Raw genomic sequence first — 16,844 nt, 5'->3', positions numbered from 1 at the left:
CATCCTCACCAGCACTGATATTTTCTTAAATGTTTGCTAATTTAATTGGTATAAAAAGGTTCTTCACAAGTCTTTGAATTTGCATTCTTTGATTGCCAATCATGCTTCTATATATTTGACTATTGTTTGAATTTCTCCTTGTACAAATTGTCCTTGTGGGCCATGAATGAAAATAGTTTCAAGGAGAGTCATAATGAAAAGCTGATCTCTCAAGAATCACCCAAGGTGTACATACACAAACATACACACACAAGCTCATTTTCACCCTACATTACAAAATCTACCAAGGCAAGGTCTAGCTACCATACTAACGCTATTAGAGAAGAGGCTGATTATGAGGCTGATTATCATCATGTTTTTGCCTTCCTGATTGTGTTTTGCTGGCCAGTGACTGCTCAGAAACAGTCAATACCACCAGTGCCAGAAGAGCAACTGTGGCTAAAGAGTAGGTACTGAGTGGAGTAAGGCGGGTGCTGGGAACTCCCATATCTGAAAGTTCCTACACCTGGGAGCTCCCACATCTGAGTTCTATCAATAATAGAAGCTACTGTGTGTCAACAGCCTACCATTGTTCCAGGCAAGGAGCTAGCCACTTTCATAATGACGTATTTACTCTTCACAACATAGGATGACCCACAAGGCCCCCACCAGCTGGCCTCTTCTCCTGTGGCTCTCCCCAACCAGTTCTTCTCCAGCAACCCTGGCTGTCTTGCCATTCCTCTTACACACCAGGTCAGAGCCCTTAAGCCTGCTGCTCTCTCTATCTGGAAAGTTCGCCAGGTTGCTCCCTTACTTTCTTCAAGTGAGTGCTCAACCATCATCTTCTCAGACCAGTCTTCCCTGACCATCCACCCTATTCTCCATATTCCTTCCCTGCACCATTGTACCCCATGGTATCTCCTAATATAGTATTTAATTTATATGTGTATTTTGCTTACAGTTTTCCCACCAGAATGCAAATTCCGGCAGAGAGTTTTGTGTATTTTGTTGGCTGCTATATCTCCAGCACCTAGAATGGTACCTGGCACATGGCAGACACTGTGGCAGATTAAACACAGCCATAAATTATTTGACTTTCCTTCCATTAAGAGGTGTGGACTCTACGTCCCCCCTATTGAATCTGGGCAGCGTAGCACCTGCTGTGACCATGAGAATATGGCAGAAGTGATACTGTGTCAGTTTCTGTTCTTTCCAGCCATCCCCGACAAGGTACCAGACATGGGGGTGAAAAAATCATGAACCCTCCAGCCCACCCCATCCACCAGCTGAAGACCATGAGTAACCTGGGCCACCTGGAGCAGAAAACCCAGCTATGCCCTGCCCAAGTCCTTGGCTCACAAACTCATGAGGTATAACGAAATGATTGTTGTTTTAAGATACCACATTTTGGGGTAATTTGTTATGCAGCAATAGATAACCAAGAAAGCACTCAGTAAGCATCTGTTGGATGACTGAATGAATCAAGCAATGAGATGGATGGGACTACTCCCATTTTATGAATGAGGAAACAGGCTGAGACAGGTCATTTGCCTAAGATCACCGTCACCAAGGGACAGCACCTGCCTTATTCCAGGTCTCTCTCATTCCGAATCTTCTCAGTTTGCCTCCACACCATGGTTTAGATCTCTTTTGCATGACTCACTAACGCAATGATCCCAATTCACTTAATGTACATCTAACACTCACTTTTAGAAATCTTCCCCTGAAAAATGCTGTGAAGAATACCTATAAAACCTGTGTTAAGCCAGACATTTAGGTACACCTTTAAATTCACAATAAATGTGTATGTCATCCTAGAAAGATCGTGCATACCCGTTAATTCTAAAAATGTTCATGTATCATGCTGAGTAAAGAGTGTGCACTTTTCCTGTGCACAGTAATTACAGGTCCACTTACCTCATTTCCGAGATTCAGTTTCCTCCTCTATACAAACAACTATCAGACCCATATTTTGATGTCTGGTTCAAGTTCCAGTGCATGTATATGTATTCAGCAACCATTTATTCCATTCTCCTTTTAATTTCCTTTTAATTTTTAATTCAGCTACCTAGGTTAAGAACGTCTTACATGGCTTAAGCGATAAGGGATACTAATGTGCCACATTTCTCCCACAAATCCCCTAACAGAGTTGACAACATGAAAATGACCTGTTACAGAATTCCACAAAGGACATGTAGTTCTGTGATTCCCCAAGATTAGGAGTTCTTAACCTAAGGACCATTGACTGGGCCAGGTATCCTACGCAAATTTGTGTGTGTGTACATTTGGGGTGGGGGGGCAAGTAGAGGGCCCACAGCATCATCAGGATCCTGGGGAAAGTTAGGATACCGAAGAGTATAGACCGCTTCTCTTATTTTACTCATTAGTTATGGAAACCACCATTTACTGAGAACCAGCTATGAACCACGCACAGGCCAAGGCATTTTTACATAAAATATCTCCAACCCTAATGACCGCCTACATGGTAAGTATTATTAATCCTGTTTTTACAGAAAGAGAACTAAGGCCCACAGAGGTTGAGAGATTTTCACAAAGCTTTACAAAAGCTCTAGTAAGTTCTAGTGCTGAAGTTCAAACCCCAGTCAGTGTGACCCCAAATTCTGTGCTTTTTCCACCCATATGTGCTATTGTTAATGCTAAAGAAAACATAAAACCACTCTGTGACATAGGCTTCCACTAGCCAATAATTCCAATACCTGAAATTAATTTATCATTTCTTAAGGACTTGGATTGATGGACTCTCTAGCCTGAGATTGAGGCCCTCCTACTAATGAATGGGGCAGAACCAAGCACCTTGAACCTCATGTGAAGAGCAGTCAAAGAAGGTTTAAAGTAAAATGACCATGGTGGGGTGGCAGGTTTGTGTGCGGAGGTGGCCCTGAAGAACAGTGGCTGCCATGGCAACACAAAGACGGCTGACAGGCTCATGCACTTGCCACCAGTGGGGTTCTAATAAATGTTCTGGGGAGGCATGGAGATGGCATGTCTTGCCTGAGAACAACAATCAGAACTGAAAATTGATCATCTTGGGTGGTTTTTCCAAACCTCCTTCGATATTCCTGGACTGTGAAAACAGACAGCCCTAGTTTTGAATCCTGCCTCTACTGCTAACTAGCAGTGTGACCAGACATAGATAACTTAAATCTTTCTGAGTGTTTCCTTTCCGGTAAATGAAGGTAATAATGCAAACTCCCAGGGTCCTTGGAGGGCTGGACGAGAGAATGCTCAATGGGTGCCCAGTATAGAAGCTAGTACAGAGCAAATGAAGCCGTCTCACCTCCCTCTGTCCCCACATACAACCCACAGGCTGATCCTCACTACCCAGTTTCCTCACATGGTCATGGCATCACCACCACCACCCCCACCTCACCACAAGGTTCAGATCTTGCCCCTCCGTCTCACAGGCACCTTGTCATCCAACAGTTAACCCAGGTCTCAAGGTGCGGCACACCCTCAACATAGAACACCTAGGAGATGAAAAGTGAGGATTTGGTGCTTTTCACAGCCAAGAGTGTCCAAATCCTGCCCTGTCGATCACTCCTGTTATCCCCAGAGTTCTCAAAGGAGTTATACACAACAATAGCAGAATGGGAATCAAAGTACAATTCTGCAACAATCTCATATCCAGATAAGTGCTTTCTGATAAAATTAAGGGTTATGGGTAGTTGTTGTTACTGTTTGGGAAAAGGGAGGGTGTATGCAGCTTAGGGAGCTACCCAAGTCCTCTTACTCAAGTAGAAGTAGAAGTGCACAAAGATGACTGATGAGGAAATGAGGGAGTCGGCCTGTCCAGCAAAGGCTAGGCCTGGCTAGGTCAGAGCAAGAAGGCAAAAGAATCTGGAACTTAGGTTCTTATAACTCACCCATTAACAAGGATGGCCCCCAAAATATCCTGAACTCGCATCACTCAGATTAGTAACTCCTCCTTCCTTAATTAGAAAGGAAGAAGGATAGACGCTGCAGTACTCAGAAAAGTATTCCTTCCGCCAGACAGCTCCCCACCCCACATCCTACTGCCTCCGCCTTCTTCAGAACTCAGCTCCCAGCTAGTCAACTGCAACAGCTTCCTAACTGGTCTCGCTGCTTCTCGGTTCACGCCACCAAACCACATGTAGACCTCTGATCGTTACGTCTCTGCTTGGCATCCTTCAGTGACTCCAAGTTAACTGCAGAATGAAGCTACTCTACAAGGAGTCTACTCAAGGCTCCTACTAGGGGGCTTCAGCTTACATTTCAGCTTTATCTGCAACCAGTCCCCTTCACCCAACCATTTAATTAACATACTTTCAGGCTCTCTGCCTGTATCTACCAGTCCCCTCCCCCGGAAAAAGTATGAATTCCCTCCAGTTCCACCTAGAGAAAGCACACTATCCTTCAAGGCCCAATTCAAGTGCCACCTCTTCCACAAAGCCCAATTTGATTACTCAGGCTGTCAACAATCATCATAAAATACCACCTGACATTTTCTTCTACAAACTCTGTGACATTTAGGAGAGTGCTGGGCACTTTATCTATCACCTCATTCAACTCTCACAACCCTATGAAGCAGGGTACAGGCATAGCTCATTTCATTGTGCTCTGCTCTACTGCACTTCACAGAGATTCTGTATTTTACAAACTGAAGGTCTGCAGCAACCCTATATCAACCAAGTGTGTCAGCATCATTTTTCCAACAGCATGTGTTCATTTCATGTCTCTGTGTCGCCTTTTGGTAATTCTTGCAATATTTCAAACTTTTTCACTATTAGTATCTGTTATGGTGATCAGTAATCTTTGATATTCCTATTCCAATTGTTTAGCAGTGCCTCAAATCACACCCATATAAGACAGCAAACTTAACGGATAAAAGTGTGTTCTGAGTGCTCCACCAACTGGCCATTCCTCTGTCTCCCTCCCTCTCCTCAGGCCTCTCCATGCCCTAAGATACAAGAAAATTGAAATTAGGCCAGTGAATAACCCCATGGTGGCCTCTAAGTGTTCAAGTGAAAGGAAGAGTCACGTGTCTCTCACTTTAAATCAAAAGCTAGAAATGATTAAGCTTAGTGAGAAAGGCATGTCAAAAGTCAATACAGCCAAAAGCTAGGCCTCTTGCACCAGTTAGCCAAATTGTGAATGCAAAGAAAAAGTTACTGAAGGAAATTAAAAGTGCCACTCCAGTGAACATATGAATGGTAAGAAAGCTAAACAGCCTTGCTGATGTGGAGAAAGTTGTGGTATGAACAGATCAAATCAGTCACAACATTCCCTTAAGCCAAAGTCTAATCCAGAGCAAAGCCTTAACTCTATTCAATTCTATGAGGGCTGAGAGAGGTGAAGAAGCTGCAAAAAGAAAAAAGAAAAATTGAAGCTAGCAGAGATTGGTTCCTGAGGTTTAAGGAAATAAGTCATCTAAGTAACATAAAAGTGCAAGGTAAAGTTACAAGTGCTGATGTAGAAGCTGCAGTAAGTTATCCAAGAGATCTAAGATAACTGATGGAGGTAGCTACACTAAACAACAGGTTTTCAATGCAGATGAAACAGCCTTACATTGGAAGGAGATGCCATCTAGGAGTTTCATAGCTAGAGTGGAGCAGTCAATGTCTGGCTTCAAAACTTCAAAGGACAGAGTGACTTCCTTATGAGGGGCTAATAAGGAAGGGGCTAATGCAGCTGGTAACTTTAACTGGAAGCCAGTGCTCACTTACGATTCCAGAACTCCTTAAAAATTATGCTACATCTACTCTATCTGTGCTCTACAATGGAGCAACAAAGCCTAAATGACAATACATCTGTTTAAAGCAAGGTTTACTGAATATTTCAAGCCCACTGTTGAGACCTACTGTTCAGAAACAAAGATTCCTTTTAAAATATTACTGCTTTTAAAATATTACCTGGTCATCCAAGAGCTCTGATGGAGATGTACAAGAAGATGAATGTTGTTTTCACGCCTGCTAACACAACATGCATTCTGCAACCCACAGATCAAGGAGTAATTTTAACTTTTCAAGTCTTTAAGAAATACATCTGTAAAGAGTGATTCCTCTGATGGATCTGGGCAAAGTAAACTGAAAAGCTTCTGGAAAGGATTCATTATTCCAAATGCCCTTAAGAACATTTGTGATTCATTAAAAGGGTCAAAATACCAACATTACAGGAGTTTGGAAGAATCTGATTCCAACCCTCATGGATGACTTTGAGGGATTCAAGACTTCACTTCACTGCTAATAAGGTGAAAATAGCAAGAGAACTAGAAGTGGAGTCTGAAGATGTGACTGAACTGAATCTCAGGATGAGACTGCAATGCAATCTCATGATAAAGTTTGAACAAATATGGAATTACTTCTTATGAATGGGCAAAGAAAGTAGTTTGATGAGATGGAATCTTCTTCATCTCAAGATGCCGTGAACATTGTTGAAATGACAACAAAAGACTTAGAATATTATGTAAACTTGGTTGATAAAGCAGTAGCAGGGTTTGAGAGGACTGACTCCAGTTTTGAAAGAAGTTCTATTGTGGGTAAAATGCTACAAACAGCATCACATGCCATAGAGAAATATTTTGTGAAAGGAAGACTTAATCAAGGTGGCAAACTTTATTCTTGCAGCAACCACCACCCTGATCAGTCAGCAGCCATTAACATTGAGGCAAGACCTTCCACCAACAACGATTACAACTAGCTAAAGGTTCTGACGATCATTAGTATTTTTGGCAGTAAAGTATTTTTAATTCAGGTATGTATGTTGTTATTTTAGACATAATGCTGTTGCACACATAATAGGCCACAGTATAGTATTAACGTAACTTTTATATTCACTGGAAAACCAAAAAATTCATATGACTCGCTTTATTCCAATCTCTAATATCTCCTGAGGGATGTCTGTATTTTAATTATACCAATTTTACCAATCAGAAAACTGAAGTTCAGAGACTTCAAGCAACTTAACCAAAGTAACATAGGTAAAAAGTAGTGGAAGCAGGATTTGAAACCAGGTCTACCTATATTCTTTTTACTATGCCAGTGGTTTTACAAGCCAAACCCAAAAAGCTCTAGGATTAGGAATACCCAAACCTGATTGGATATCAGTATCCTCTAACTACATGTTCTTGGGCCTTCCTCTAGAAATTGACTCGGTAGCTTAGGGAAGAACATAGAAAATCATATTTGATTTCAATACAAAAAACCACCATCCTAAGGAATCTGCAAAGCCCCCCTGGGTGCATCTGTTTTATTTGCTTCTGAACAACGGGTTTACACAGGGGAAAAAAAAAAAAAAAGAATCCTATCCTATACCAGACTACCGCCTTAATTTAAAGTCAGTGCTGCCACAGCAAGACCTGTATGATGATGTCAACTAATGGCCTCAATTTCTACACTAATGGGCAATTTTCCCTTAAGATTCACAGGTGCACTCCAGACCAGCACTGGGCTGAGAGCTGCCTCTGCATAGCAGGGCTCTCTTAGAGCAGACTGGCTGACTAAAAAAAAAAAAAAAATTAACTGCATTGTTTGAAAAATAACATGTCCTAAAATCCTAGAATCACATTAGAAATGAAAGGCCAAGCCCTCACACTTCCTCCTCCAGCCTGCTAGTTTTGTTTTATCTCTGGCCAGATGGAGAATGAGAAGGTTCTCATCCATCAAATTTCCACCTTATCAGGTTTCACTGCAAGAAAGCTTGTCAAAGTGCTCAGTGGTTACCTGTAAATATACAAAGGAAATTTTTCCACAATCTTAATGAGGAAGAGGTACTCTGTGATATAAGGAGAATTTCCAGAATTAGTAGGTGAGAGTGGTGTTCAAGTCACATTTTGTGGAGCCTCATTGCTCCTGGGGACTGTGGTGGAAACAGATGATGCAGGGAGGTGGGTGCCAGGCCTCCTACCTCACTTCACCCTGAGCAGCTCCACTTTTGTGTCTTCTCTCCGTAACAGTTCATTCAAACAAACAATTCATATGCTGGAGGAAAAAAAACTTGGAGGCCACCACCATGAAACAGTCCTTGGCATAAAGAACTAACAAACATGTGCCTCACCTAACAGTATGGTACTAGCTGTGATGACTGCACAAATTCTGAGCAAAGGGCTTGATGCAGCTTTCACCAGTTGCCCCCTCCTCCAGCCCCACTCACTGTTCCCCATGAGCCAGGCTCATTCATGGACCCCAAACCTTGGCACAGGCCTTCCTGCTACCAGGAATGCATTCCCACCTCCCATTCCCCCAGGCAAACAGCTACCTATCCTTCAAGTCTCAGCTCAAATCCACTTCCTCTGTGAAGCCTTCCCTCCCTTCTTTTCTAGCCTCTTAGCACACTTCCATTCTCTGCACTTCCAAAGCGCAGTCCATCCCACTATTAGGACTTATCATGCTATATTTTAATTAGCTCTTTGTATGTCTATGCTTTTTCTTCACTAGATTCCTTCAGAAACTGTGTATGATTTGATTCAGTCCTGGACTACTAGGGACCAGGACAGAGCCTGGCACAGAAATGATAAAATGAGAAGGTGACATAAGGGAAAGTCTCCCTGTTTGTGCTCCATGGAGATTACGGCAATTCCATATGAAAACTGTTGGGGACAGCCTTTTAAAGCAGCTTTAACAGCAGCCCCAGGTGCGGTTTCTCAACAGAAGAGTGCTCCAACTCCTCATCCTAGAGGGATCAATCAGCTGGAAAGGAACAGACAAGCACTTTCTTCAGAGAGGTTACTGTTGATCAAGGAAGAAATTTATAGCTTTGGTGACTTGGCTGGTAAAAGGGAAGACAACATTTATTAATCAACAGCATCTGGTAGATTCCAGCAGGTGATGATTTGTCATTCAAAGTCCTGAGCCAGTACCTGCCACACAATTAAAAGCAGGAAAACAGGACAGAAAAGAAGGAATCAGATACACTGAGCATCAACTTCTCTGTGCCAGGAACCATGGTAGGCATTTTCTCACACGTTACATTTTACTATTCATTTGTTTAATCCTAAAATAGATATAATCAACCCCATTTTAGGGGAGTGAACATAAGTTTAGCAAGTTTAAGCTGTTGGCTTAGAAGTTAAGCACTTGTAAGTGAAGCTGAGATTGCAACCCAAGTTGAGAACTATTTTCCGCTGTTCCAAAGATGGCCACTGAAATTGCTAAGTTTCTAGTGCCCCAGGCCAAGGCATCATCATCAAAATAGCTACCAATTATTGCTCATTTATGATGTGTCAAGTATTATGCTAAGTGTCACTCCCTCTCTCAGATAAACCTAACAACTAACCACTATTACTCTGATAAGAAATGGGCATACTATGCTTCAAAGAGGCAAATTTGCTGGTTCACAGTTCAACAACTAGTAAGTAATGGAGCCAGGACTCCAAACCAGTTTGACTCCAGTGTTTCTGCCTTCAGCCTCTCTCATAAGAAACTGGAATTTGCAAAGATAGTACTTCTTCCAACATAGGTCATTTAAACTGCACATTATTCTATAAAGATACCAACTCAAAATCTTCACACCTAATTCATTTATACACACACACACACACACATATATATATTTAGGGCAAGAGGAGAGCTTTGGCCCTTAGTAAAAAACATACTATCTCAGGTCTGTGGTCTTAGCCCTAACCAACCAGCCTGTAGAGACACTGTCTCCAAATGCCATGTTTTGATTCTGATTTACCAAAAGATGTTCTAAATGCTGTCACGATCTCATTTGGAGATATCCATCAATGAGCACATGTGAGAACTGGGAGGTTCAGGCTGAACTACCCTGAAATTAAACCCACTCCTGTCAAAGCACATGGGATTAGCCAGCTGGGTGACAGGTACAACTTTAATGAGATTTTTGGGCTTTAGCCAGCAAATGCATCCCCACAGAGCTAAGTGCCCAGGTACTGAAGCACACACTTGTCAGGGTAGCAGATGACAGGTCTCATAACAGATGAAAGCATTCTGAAACAGTCTGGGGAATACAACTAAGCCAATGTCTAATATATGTTGCTTATAAAGGAGAACAAAAAAACTTTAGCTTGCTTCTCTCTCGCACCCACCCTGAGTAGAATACCAAGCACCTGAACCAGAGAGAGTGCACCTAAAATAAAGATTTCTCTCACCCTTCACCAAACACACACATTCATGCATGTGTGCACACTCACACACACTAAAAGGAGAGCCCAGGTCTCTGGCTCTGACAATGTATCAAATGAAGGCAAAGATGTGAGGATCCAAGCAGCATCCCTGTTACTAACCTCAAGAGTAGGCCACTTTAAACATCACAGCTGGGGCATAGACTTGGGAACAACAGGTTTTTTGTTTGTTTTTGCAAAGGTCTCCTGAATTTCCTTGAAGGGATATGGGCCCCTTTGGCAGCAAGGAGGTATACTACAATACAGGGGATCTATCTGTGATCCTCACTTTTTGACCTTCTTCATTGTAAATAAGATTCCCAAAGTAAAAACCAAAGCTTGTATTCACCAGAGCCTAACAATATCGTTACAAGTACTCCATAAATTTGTATTGAATAAACAAAAAACTGCAAATTACAACACATGCTGAGTCAACTGGCACTAGGTCACTGCAATCACAGGCAATTAAAACAAACAAACATGGAGAACTGACTCTCGGGGCTCAACTTCTCAGTGTTCATGCACAACCAGACACAGTGAATTCATAAGCCTCTGAACCAAGCTGAATTTTCAGTAAAAAATTGCCTCCCTACAAAATGCTAAAGAACAGGCATAATGAGACTGGCAATAAATGTTGTTGGCATGAGCAAAGGATGGTTTGATCACATCCAAGAGTAATGATTGGCTTACCATCAAAATTCAAGGAATGCTACAAAAACCAGGACTGCTTGATCTGGATCCTGTATATAGGCTTTAGGTCAGGGCTCATCTGTAAAACAGAGCTGCAGCATTTCCAACTGATTTTGTAGTTCTTGTCCAAAAAAAGAGAATAATGGGAAACAGCTAGATATAGTCCCAGAAAACCTACTTACAAACTTACTGACTTGGATAACATTGATCTGCCCCGTGCAGAATAGCTTTTGTTGAATGGGGTATTGTTGAAGACGCTATAAACTGCTCAAAGTACTCTTTATAATAGCCCACCAGAGGCAATTCTTTCCTTGGGCGTCAGTGCCAGCAAAAGCCATCCTTTCACTTGACATGTTCCTCTTACAGACACTGGAGACCTTGTAACTGATTTTCTCTTTTTGCTTTCCCTGCCAGGAACTACCAGTTGAATTATAAGTCCCCCTCTTTAGCACTGTGAAGGATATCACAACATGTACTTTTTTTTTTTTTCCTGAGACAGAGTCTCCCTCTGTCACCCAGACTGGAGTGCAGTGGCACCATCTTGGCCCACTGAAACCTCTGCCTCCCAGGTTCAAGCGATTCTCCTGCCTCAGCCTCCCAAGTAGCTGGGACTACCCAAGTAGCTGGGTGCCACCACACCCAGCTAATTTTTTATTTTTAGTAGAGATAGGGTTTCACCATGTTGACCAGGCTGGTCTTGAACTCCTTGCCTCAGGCAATCCACCCACCTCGGCCTCCCAAAGTGCTGGGATTACAGGCATGAGCCACCGTGCCCAGCCACAGTGTGCATTTTTATATACTCACTCTGGGTCAGGCACAGTGGCTCACACCTATAATCCTAACACTTCGGGAGGCTGAGGTAGAAGGATTGCCTGAGGCCAGGAATTCAAGACCAGTCTGGGCAACATAGCAAAACCCTTTCTCTACAAAAATTTAACAAATTAGCCAGGTGTGGTAGTGCATGTCTATAGTCCTATCTCCTCGAGGCTGAGACAGGAGGATTACTTGAGCCTGAAGGTTTAGGCTGCAGTGAGCTAGGATCATGCCACTACACAACAGCCTGAGTGACAGAGTAAGACCCTGTCTCAAATGAATGAATTAAAATACTCATTCTGGTTCCATTTTGCCAGTCACTCTTACTTTTCCTTGACCCTAAAGCCTTTATTTTTAATTTCATTTAATCTTATGACTTTCTATAAACCTCTGCAAGTATTTTTGAAACACAAAAGGAACAAATTACAATGTTTACAGCTTCAATTAGCCAGAATACTTCAAGTTGGGTGTTCTTGAGAATGTATTATTCTGGTCTGTTGAAAAGCTGAAAATATACCAATCTTCCTTTCTGCCAAAAGCACAGTATTCTCAACATAATTACTGATGGTTTGGCATAGCAACAGTGTAGTATCTTAGCAAAGTCCTGAAATTAGATAGAGTCCATAGACCTGAATCCATGTCGCATACATATCACCATCTACGTAACGATGACCGAGCAATGTAAATTCTGAGGCACAGATTAATCTGTAAAATGGGAAAAACATTTTCTACGCCCAAACCCAAGGCTGGGAGCATCACGTGGGCACACAGGCAATCTTTATAAACTGTAAAGTACAATCTACCCCTGAGGATCATACCTGCTTTATTTCTACCACTCTGAATAGCAACCAAAGAGACAATGAGGGTTGAGCTGAACGTGAATTGAGAACAAGACCTGTGTTTTGGATGTTGTTCTTATCAATGTTTTCTTTATCCTACCTGTGGGATGCAGCAAAGTTTGAGTAAACATGAAAGGGACCCAAAGGTGAACATCCTAGAGTCCTCGTGGATGAAGCATTGAATATGCACCAAGTCAAGCCCTACAAGCCACAGCTGAGCAACCCCATTACAAAGAAATAGGTTCCTTTTCTTTTCCCCCATAACCCTGACCTCTCAGAGCCTGACTTATGTGTTAAGGAAAAGCCTTTTCTCCTCTTGTTTCCTGGCTTTCCCTCAGCAATCCATCCTCTAGACATCCCTCAGACTAGTCTTTCTAAACTGCAAATCTGATGCTGTCAGTCCTCTGACTGGCATACCCAACCCCTACCCCGCCCGGGGCCCCTTGCCTACACCTCAAATCCAGGTGCCCAGACTCTGCATCCAAGGCTCTCCACAAGCCAACATCTCTCAGGTTCATCTCCTGACACATCCCTAGAGGAACCACCCTTCACTGCGGCCCCAAACTCTTCTTCCCCAAAATCACCATACCCTCTCCAACCTCTAAACCTTTGCCTTCTACACAAAACCCTCCTCTCCCTTGCCTATCTATTAACCTCTAGCTCAAACTTCAGAACCAGTTCAAAAGTTACTTTCCCCAGGAGCCTTCCCTGCTCCTGCAAGCCACTTCCTTTCTCTGTGCTCCTGTGGTAGTTTGTTCATGTCCCTATTATGGTATTTTCTCCTTGTCTAGTAGAGGACTTGCACAAAGTGTTCAACGTTGCTGAATGTATGAATGGATTCCTTTCTTTTGCCAGGACAGAAACATCACAAAAGGTCTAGGTTTTTCTGTTTCAATCCAAAAGCAACACCTGTAGCAGCTGGTGAGTGGGAGGCACTCCAGTTAAATAAGGAGCCTAGTTACCAGAAACAAGTTGGGAAGTTATGCAAGGCTAGTGTATTATGCTCCACCTGTGCATTTATCCTAGCGCCATAAGGCAAAGGCACCACCCCACCATGTTTCCTCAGGCTCTGAGTAAGCCAGTACTCCCAAGTCCTGGTGTAAAACAGTCATGTGAGATGCACACATCAAATTCTTAGACTATAAAAAAGTTAACTAGAGATACGACTGTGATGCAATATCTATACAAAAAGAAGGAAACCGTGGCCAAATCATCTTGTTGGAAACATGTATGTAACTTGATGTATAAAGGTAGTCACGATGAGATGCCAGGAAGCCTGAGTCACCGGCATGCTCACCTGAGGAAAGCATTTAGAGTATACAGCTACTTTTGGTCTGCCCAGTGCCTTGAAACAAAATACCACTTTCTCTGGGTACCTGCTCATCCCCTTCCAAACATGTGGTTCTAGGGGAGGCTGCCAATGATGTTATACACACACACACACACACACACACACACACACACACACACCCTTCTGCCAAGGCACAATGAACATGTGACCCAAATTGGGGTTCTCAGTACATCACCCATCTGGCCATCCTGACAAGAAACCAGCCAGGGCAGCAAAGTGTGGGAGTCCTTCTTCTTCTTCTGCAATAAATTGGGAAGATGTGATCCCAACATGGCTGGCAATGAGTCCAACCTCTTGGAACTGGAGTATGGATGCAAAAAAAGAAGCCAGCTCTCAGAGAGTGAGTCTGGTCTTGGCAGTTTTCCAGTGCCCCTGTCCTTCCAGCAGTTTAGTTACACAAGGCAATCAAGTTCCCTTTCTGCCAAACTTAGTTCAAGCTAGGTTTCTATCACTCACAAGAAAGTCCTACCCACAGTATACTCACCCCAATCCCTGCCCTATTGCCATCACAGTCCCCTTCCATTCCTTGCCAAATACCTCCATATGAAGACGTATACATGTTATGCATTAATACATCTTTTTATCCACAGCCGCCCAAAATTCTTCTAGAAGCACCAGAGTTTACATGAATAAGTAAATTACGAAACCAACAAATAATGTCTAACAACAGAGGTATGCCTAAGGAAATTGCAGTATATATGCTTGATATTATACAGCCATCTCAAATGATTACAAAGACTAAGTTATGATATAAAAAACTACATATTATATATTATCTATGAGAGAGAGAGAGAGAGAGTGTGTGTGTGTGTGTGCGCGCGCGCGCGTGTGTGTGTGTGTCATCCCCTCATCCTCGGCCTTCCAAATTTTACCACACAAACATTATTAATAGCAGTAGGGGACGGGGGATAATTGTTTTAAACTAAAAAAATTGTCATCTAATAGTGAAGGATATAAGAATTGATTATGAAACATGCAGCTGTATAAATGGACCCTCTGGCCAGCCTTTTCTTTACCTCATCTACAGAAAGTCACACTACTCAAATCTGACCCCTCTCATTCTCAAGTGTCAGCCCCACCTAGAAGATTTCCTTGACTACCGCTTCACACACGATCTTTTGCACTGAGTATAGGTTATATTAATTAGCTGTGGATTTTAAATTGTTTTGCTTTTTGTCTTGTATAGCATTTTCACCTCCCTTAGAAAAAGAAAACTTTCAGGAGTTACGTATTGTAATTCCATCAGTATCTAAACCAGATACACTGTGTGTTCAATAACACTGAATAAATATGAGAAACAGGTCTTTTAATAACATGCAATATACTACTGCACTCTAACATTGCTGGTGGCAGCATAAAATGGGCCAGGCTTTTGGACAAATAATTTGGCAACATGATTAACCAACCAGTATAAAATATTGGCTGGGTGCAGTGTCTCACACCTGTAATCCCAGCACTTTCAGAGGCCAAGATGCAAAGATCACTGGAGACCAGGAATTTGAGACCAGCCTGGGCAACACAGCCAGACCCTGTCTCCACAAAAAACAAAAATTAAATTAGCTGGGCATGGTGGCATTCACCAGAAGTCCCAGCTACACAGGAGGGTGAGGCAGTAGGATCCCTTGAGCCCAGGAGTTTGAGGCTGCAGTGAGTTATGAGCATGCCACCGCACTCCCGTCTAGGCAACAGTGTGAAACTCTGTCTCAAAAAATATGTATTTACATATATATACATATAGGCACTATCTGACCCAGTAATCTCACTCCTCAGGATCTATCCTAGGGATTTCAAGAGAAAATACCCTTATGTCGAAAGACGTTCACTGTGGCATTATTTAAATAGCCAAAATGTCCAACAAAGGAGATTATTAAGTAAATCATGTGAAATCTATTCAGTGAAAGAGTATGCATCAGCATTCAACATGATCGTTCTGGAACCTACACCATGAGATGGTGCCTATGATAGACTAAGTGATCAAAGACAGAATGGTATTTAGAATCTGATTAGACCAAGAGCCCAGGTGCACCAGGACTGAATGGCAGTACAGAAAATCAGAGTTATTTTGCTAGGGTAGTGGAATTATAGCTACCATTTTCTAATTTTTCCAGATTTCCTTTATGGACCCATTAATGTTTGTTAAAATTTTATTAAAATATACAAACATTTGCATTTCAATTCTTTCTTCAGTGTTAACATTGGGATTTCAACCTCTGGATCCTGGTGCCATCAGCAGCAGGCACCATAGAGCTAACCACTGGTACTCTTTTGAGTCCTCTACTCTAATGACTGCCTGGCCCAGGATCTCAGGCAGACAATTCAATTAACTTGCATGGCAATGATCACTCAGACCCAGACCCCCATCTTACCTGATTGAACCAAGGCTATGTTCTCAGGAGGGATTAAATTAAAAGACACAGAATATTTAAGTTTAAGCATAATTGAAATTTAATAAGCTTACCAAATTCAGAGAGGATTTTTAAATGCTAATACCCAATGCTAAATAGAGTACAGTCATAAAAAAGATCACCTAGAGAAACCTGGTATAATCTTTCTGTAGAACAATTTGAATTTATCTATACAACAGTCCTTAAAAAATTCATACTCTTTGGCCCAGTTATTATACCTCTATCAGGAATAATTGGTGAGGTGGGCATGGTGGCATGCACCTATAATCCCAGCTACTCAGGAAACTGAGGTGGGAGGATCACTTGAGCCCAGGAGTTCAAGAACAGCCCAGGAAACAGAGTGAGACCCTATCTCAAAAAAAACAACAAAGGAAGAATCAGCAGATAAATATTTATGTACAAGGATGTTTGCTGCAGAAGTCATAAGGCAAAAAAAAAAAAAAAGTAAAATAATCTAAACGCCGTTCAAAAAAGAACTAGTTAAATAAATTGTAATACATCCAAGTGATGAAATATTATGCTGGCACAAAAAAATTGTTTTTGAAGAACATTCATTACACGGCAACAAACCAGACAGAGAACATTAAACTTAAAAAAGCACGATACGAAACTGTATTTTCAATTTGATAACAACTCTGTGTGTGTGTGTGTGTGTGTGTGTGTGTGTG

The 16,844-nt window shown here is 42.1% G+C and overlaps 1 protein-coding gene across 1 annotated transcript in view; it reads right to left on the bottom strand.

The window, feature by feature from the left end:
• CDK5RAP2 (CDK5 regulatory subunit associated protein 2) overlaps window positions 1-16,844 on the bottom strand; it is a 172,469-nt gene that overhangs the window by 106,954 nt on the left and 48,671 nt on the right. The gene's annotated exons all lie outside the window — the stretch shown is intronic.

The sequence above is a fragment of the Mandrillus leucophaeus genome, unplaced genomic scaffold, assembly GCF_000951045.1.
Source record: "Mandrillus leucophaeus isolate KB7577 unplaced genomic scaffold, Mleu.le_1.0 Scaffold354, whole genome shotgun sequence".
Classification (NCBI taxonomy): Eukaryota; Metazoa; Chordata; class Mammalia; order Primates; family Cercopithecidae; genus Mandrillus; species Mandrillus leucophaeus.
The sequence above is the reverse complement of the archived record's forward strand: the minus strand, read 5'-3'. Positions and strand labels throughout refer to the sequence as shown.